General features: G+C 38.0%; 1 pseudogene; it reads left to right on the top strand.

Moving 5' to 3' along the window:
• The first annotated feature begins 5,481 nt into the window (after positions 1-5,481).
• Positions 5,482-6,532, top strand: LOC119530417 (annotated as a pseudogene).
• Positions 6,533-6,752: the final 220 nt, after the last annotated feature.

Raw genomic sequence — 6,752 nt, 5'->3', positions numbered from 1 at the left:
GACTGAATCATTTTAATTGTCTTATCTTCAAGTTCATTTATTCTTTTTCTTCCAGTCCCAATCTCTTCTTGAAATGCTCTGGGGAACTTTTTTTTTTTTTGTTAATTTCAATTATTGTAGGTTTCAACACCATTGTTTCTGTTTGGTTCCTGTTGGGGAAGTCAAGGACATTAACTAGCCCTCACCTATCCCTGTCCTTTTCTCCTGTTGCTTGTTGGTGTGCAAGAGTTAGATATGCTTCTATTTTGCAAGAGACTGCAGGCAGCCAGGGGAGCTTAATCAGCCCTAACTGCTTGCCAGAGCACAAAGGTTGCTCAGTGGCAGAGCCTCTTCCCCTGGAGTATATAAAAACTCAACACTCAGTCAATACAAGTGTCCCTCATCTCCAACACAAAAGATAGGAATGTGGAACTGCCAAGCAGTTGGCCTCCTAAGGGAACCAGCCACAATTATTCTTCATCTCTCATGAAGAGTTGTGTGGAGGTGCCATCCACTGATCCTGATCCAAGCAGTTGGCTTCCCTGGGGAGTGGCCAAAGTGGAATCTTTTATCCTGCTCTTTTGGGCTAAATGTGCTGTGCCAGCAATAAAGTGGATAATTTGCTGGGAGTCTTTGTTGTACCTGAGCCTTTGTTACCACAGCTTACCATACAGCAACTTGCTCTACAGTTCCTTTCTAAAATTTCTCTTCATTGAGATCCTCATATTGCTTATTCATTGTTTTCCTGATATCTTTTAGTTCTTTTTCCATGTTTTCCTTTATTTTCTTGGGCATATCCAAGATCTTTTTTTTTTTTTTTTCAAAAAGTCTGTGTCCAGTATGTCCAAAGTCCAATCTCTTCATTGATGGTTTTTAAACTTTTATCTTGTTTCTTTGGGTGGACCATCATTATCTGCTTTTTTGTCTTGTAATATTTTGTTTACACTCTGTACATTTTCATATTTTAATGTGTTTATGCAGGTCCTGAGCTGTTTGCTCAAGTTTATAATCCATCAATTTGCATGACAGAGATTTCCTTGAGTACCAAGAGTAGCAGGTGCTAACAACAAACAAACAAAGCAATTCAAAAAAATCACCTTTTACAGTCTTTGCAAATTGGCTGTGCTTTGGTTGGTGCTCTCCTTCAGCATTTAGCCCTCCTATCAAGATCAGCCCAAGGTCAAAATTAATTGCAGAGTCCTCTCTGTCACTCCTGGCTTTAGGAATTCCCAGGTTTATACTTACCCAAATCTCACCTGTACTCCCTATGAAATTGACTCTCCCCTTTCAGGGTAATCTTTTCCATGCCTGAAAGGAGGTAATCTTTTGCCTCAGGCTGCTTTGACTTAAATGCTTCTTATACAGCTTTAGCTATTGGCCATCTGCTTGGGCTTACAGCACAAGTCTTGGGAGGATGAGCCAGGAGTGTCCTGTTCACTCTTTCAGGCTGTCACTCAATAGATTGGTTCCTACATACAGGCATACCTGCATAGGCATAGGGGTTGCTCTATTCCCTCTGTATCAGGCCCAGGGACCCACATGGGAAGACAAGCTTTTTCCACCCTACAACTGTTTTCTGGAGTTTTGAATAAAACGACTCTGACGGTGTTTTTAAATCAATTTTATTGAGATATATTCACATACCATACATTCATCCGAAGTGTACAATCAGCTGTTCACAGTACCATCATATAGTTGTGCATTCATCACCCTAATTTATTTTTGAACATTTTCCTTGTACCAGAAAAAGTGATAATAAGAATAAAAAATAAAATTAAAGAAGTACAGCCAAAACACCCCCCTCCCACACTATTTTTCACTTAGTTTTTTGTTCCCATTTTTCTACTCATCCATCCATATACTGGCTAAAGGGAGTGTGATCCACAAGGTTTTCACAATCACACTGTCACCTCTTGTAAGCTACATTGCTATATAAACATCTTCAAGAGTCAAGACTACTGGGTTGTAGTTTGATAGTTTCAGGTATTTACTTCTAGCTATTCCAATACACTAAAACCTAAAAAGGTTTATCTATATAGTGCATAAGGATGCTCACCAGAGTGACCTCTTGTCTCCATTTGGAATCTTTCAGCCACTGAAACTTTATTTTGTTTCATTTTTCATCCCCCTTTTGGTCAAGAAGATGTTCTCAATCCCATGATGTTGGGTCAGATTCATCCCTTGGAGAATATCCTGTGTTGTCAGGGAGATTTACACCCCTGGGAGTCAGATCCCATGTAGGGTAGAGGGCAGTGAGTTCATCCGCCGACTTGGCTTAGCTAGAGAGAGAGGGTTACATCTGAGCAACAAAGAGGCACTCAGGTGGAGACTCTTAGGCACAATTATAAGCAGGTTTAGCCTCTCCTTAGCAGTGGTGAGCTTCATAAGGGCAAGTTCCATGATAGAGGACTGGGCACATCAAACTGCCAGTCCTCTATGTTTGTGAGAACATCAGCAACAATCCAGGTGAGGAAGCCCAACACCTCTGCATTTTCCCCCAGCTCCTCAGGGGTGCCCTGCGCATATATTTTTTTCTCTGCCCAAGTTACCCTGGGATGTGTCCCTATTTCACACTAACCTATGCAAACCCACCAGGTCTCACTTCCTTTTAAAATTTCCATGTAATTACAGTATTTGAGCAAACTGTGCAAGTTAATTTGTTTAGGAATTATAGATCTTGCACCAACCAAGCATCTCTTCCCTTGGGACTCTGGCAGTTTTTGCTAGTTGTTCAAAGATTCTGTTGGGGAGCAGCACCTTGGAGCATCTTAGGCTGCCATTTTAGTCAACCAGCCACATTTGTTTAATTTTGTTTTGTTTGGAAGTAGGGTAGAAAGCGTCAATCACATAGGTAGTTACCTCCAATTTCTGAGTCACTAAGTATCATGTAATTTCCCAAAATATACAACCACATAGAAGGAGCTATTTTTAAGGAACTGAAAATAGTACCAAAGCATCTTGATTACCAATTCCTTCCTGCATTCTGACTAGACGAGCACACAAACACACACATAATTACACACACTCATAGACATTAATTTATCTAGATGGGTTATTCAGTTAAATATATAACACAATTTTTAAAAAGGTAAAGAAAGACTACAATAAAATATTATCCTGGGAAATATCAGAATATAATGTTCCTTCAAAACAAGAGCCTAAAGTTAAAAGGTTGAATTTTTCATGGATATCACTATTCAAAAGGATTCCAACTCACCTTTTCATGTATATCTCTGAATGATATTTCTAATTTATTGATTAATCTTCAAGAATGATCCTAAAATAACCTTAATAATTAAAAGTATGGAATTCAATTTCCTAACCACATATAGGTTGTCTCATATCCCTCCTACCAATCTATATTCCATCCACTCACAAGTCATAGACTATTAAACCCTGTGTGATACAGAGCTCCGCCCAACAGTAATCCCTTAAACTCACCAATCACAAAGAGGTCTCTGGCAATTTGACAGAAGTAGAGAAGCTGACAGCTTCTCATCAAATATCAAGCATTACTGTGTTTCCGGTGTCCATCTGGATTTGACATTTAATGTAAAAATATCTTAACATAGGCCTACACACACACATGAGAGAGAGAGAGAGGAGAGAGAGAGAGAGAGAGAGAGAGAGAGAGAGAGAGAGAGAGAGAGAAGGTAGCAGATACAAAAATAATTTTGTCTTACTTAGTGTTGAAAAACCTGATATCCAGAAGGCAGAATTATTTTAAGGAAAGCATTACTGCTCTGCCTCAGGGAATATTGACAGTACTACAGTACTAAAAATGGAGCATTTTTACTAGTTCTGGTAAAGAAAATAATGGAGTTTAATAAGAAAATGTGTTTGCTGTCAATATACAATTTTTGTTAATATAACTAATTACCAACTTGAATAAAAGTATATTCTGCTTGTGTGTGTGTGTGTGTGTGATTACAGAAATGTATGTACAGAAATCATAAATATCATAAAAGCACTGTTATATTTTATCTTATTGATTATTTCTTTCATTAAAATGTAAGGACTTTGCTCATAAAAATGTTTAGAGAAATGACAGTATATTTTTATTTTACAGAAAAAAACATTCTTAATATGGCATAATTCATGATAACATTGTTTTTAAGCATATTGTCAACCTAATAAAATGTTTTTGTATTGTTTAAATATGATCAGTTGATGAAAAACAACTTTTGGCAGGTAAATAGCAAAAAATCAGTATACTGTTTTCAGTGTATCAGAATATTAAAAGACATTGTGATAAATTTTAGCCTATAATCAAATCATTTTTTTATCATAAAAATTACTCTGGATAGCAAAATCTTATGGTAACAAATATCAAGGCCTATTTAAAATACCTTATTCCTCCTGTGCTGGTTGCCAGAAAACTGCATTACTAACATGCCCAGTACTACATTTCTTGGAATCCCTTTCCTTCAATGATTCCAGATTAGTATTTGGCAATGAGTGGCCCTCACATTTGATATGAAAAGCAGAGGTAAGGTAAGTCATTATGTTCTCATGAGATTGCAGTGAGTAGATACGGCAGCTGCTCAGATTTCTCTGCAATGTCTAGCTTTCCTGTTGCAAGTTGAAACAGAAGGTAGTATGGTTTCCATAGAGTTCAGAATTGTGCCAGTTTCTCAGCAAACATTTGAAAACCATTTACTTTGGTGGTCCAGGATGACGTCTTCTGTGACTATTCCCCTGGACATCCAGGTGTAGCCATAGTGAATTTTACAGGTCCTACCCTTCCCACATGTGTGTAAGCTGTAATGCCTATATTAATTATCTTTATCTCATAATACTTGGTATGGCTCTATTCAGTTGACAAAACCCAGAATTATTCACCTTCACTACAAGATAAAATGCTTAAACCTTAATGACTTGCACTGAAGATCTGTAATTATCATGGGATTATAGTTGCTAAAGATCTTCTTAGGACTTGCTACTTCTATACTTCTTTTATTTGCTGTATCATATTACCTCTTGCTACATCTATAGTGCAACCTCAAGGCAGTACTGACCCAATATCCACATAAACAGCTAACAAATCAAGAAAGCAACTACCACAAAGCCAAAGAGTCCTCCTTCCATATAGTGGTCAGTGACCTAAATTGTAGATATTACTAGCTTTTTTGGGGAACTTATTGCTTTATCTTACATATGAATTAGGTTGAATTGCTCTCAACCACAACAATAATTTTCATCTTATTGAGGATAACAAATTTAGATCTGGGTTCTCTACCAAACCCATACCACTCTAAGGTAAAGTTTCACTTATATATTGTCTTAACTTTTCTATTCACACAGAGAAGGGTTATTATCTTTTGGCTGAGATAGGACTTAAAATTTGGTCTTTTAAGAAATAACAGCAGGAATGTGTATCTCCACTGCTGCAAGTTGAGAAAATATGGGAAGGGGTCTCCACCTTCCCACCAAGTTCTCCTCCAAGATTGAGGGCTCAGCTTCCTCAGGACTAAGTTCTTCAGTGCTTAGAGTCTGAGAAAAATGGCAAATATGGATAATGATTCCAGGCATCTTCTCATCTCTGAGGTATATCATGAAGTAAATCCTGGACCTTTGAATATCAGTTCAATTCATCAGATTTGAGATCCAAAAGTAAGAAGTAAATATCTTGCCTTTGTTCATCCCATTTCTAATGGAGGACAAGATGTTATTTTCTTTAATGGCTGCCTTCCAGAATGTCTGGCTGAATGCTCTTTGTCAAGTATATATTCCCTTCTCCAGGCTGTTATATATAGAGCCCACAAACATTGTCATTGTGAACAATGTCATTCAGAGGGTTGTTGACCATGCCTCTGCCATGAGCAAGAAGATTCATTACTACAACCAGCTCACAGCTCTAGCAGACAAGGCCTGATTGCTCAAGATCATATAGTTCCAGCTCCAGGAGATACCATGTGTATAGTCCATTGTGTTCTGCCTAGAAACTTGAAAGTTTCAGTGAAGGATACAGCAAAAACACTAGCTGAGTAACCGTTTTTATGATTCGGAATACCATAAGAATGAGCACGTATACTCAGCATTCCTTAGGGTATAAACAGGCTTGATTTACTACTAGAATGTGTGTCATCATGTTGATGGATCTCTTTACACTTTATTGCTGCTACAGAGTAGTGAGATCATGGACTATGATATCTTTATTGCATACCACTACCTGGGAATATCCAGTCTGCAGATATTATTTTGGCTCCTTTGGGCAGTGATCATGTCTCTTTTTGCCTTGGTGTCTCTTATTGTAGCAATGATAGTTTATTGGATGCTTATGTCTAATTTTCTTTTTAACTCTAGAAAGTTTATTTTTAATTTTATCCATCACATTAATAACACAGGTACTATACTGTATGAATGACAGCAACCCTGTGATTTGTCCAAGTGCCAAGGTGGCCATCCTGACAATTGCTCTATAATAATATCCTACACCAATGACACTGGAGTCTAACAGTTTGAAAAGTGGTGGAATAAGTCCAGCACAGAGCCCTTTTACCTCATAGGTCTGTTTACTTTGTGGCACCAAGGAAGAAACTTGAGGGCCTAAGATTAAGAAGGGGCAACCACAAGCTCTCGGGATTTCATAGAGAGACTTTGTGTGTCTCTGAAAATGGGATCAGATGCTTTGGTCATCAGGAGAACACAGGTGGTAACTGGTTGGGAGGAAGCACTTTGTTCTGTCAATAGTGAGCTCTGCCTCACTCTGAATTTCCAAGAAAAATATGTCTTCAGAACACTGGAAGTTAACTTCCACGGCACTTATGCTG

Source organism: Choloepus didactylus, chromosome 3, assembly GCF_015220235.1.
Source record: "Choloepus didactylus isolate mChoDid1 chromosome 3, mChoDid1.pri, whole genome shotgun sequence".
Taxonomy (NCBI): Eukaryota; Metazoa; Chordata; class Mammalia; order Pilosa; family Megalonychidae; genus Choloepus; species Choloepus didactylus.
The sequence above is the reverse complement of the archived record's forward strand: the minus strand, read 5'-3'. Positions and strand labels throughout refer to the sequence as shown.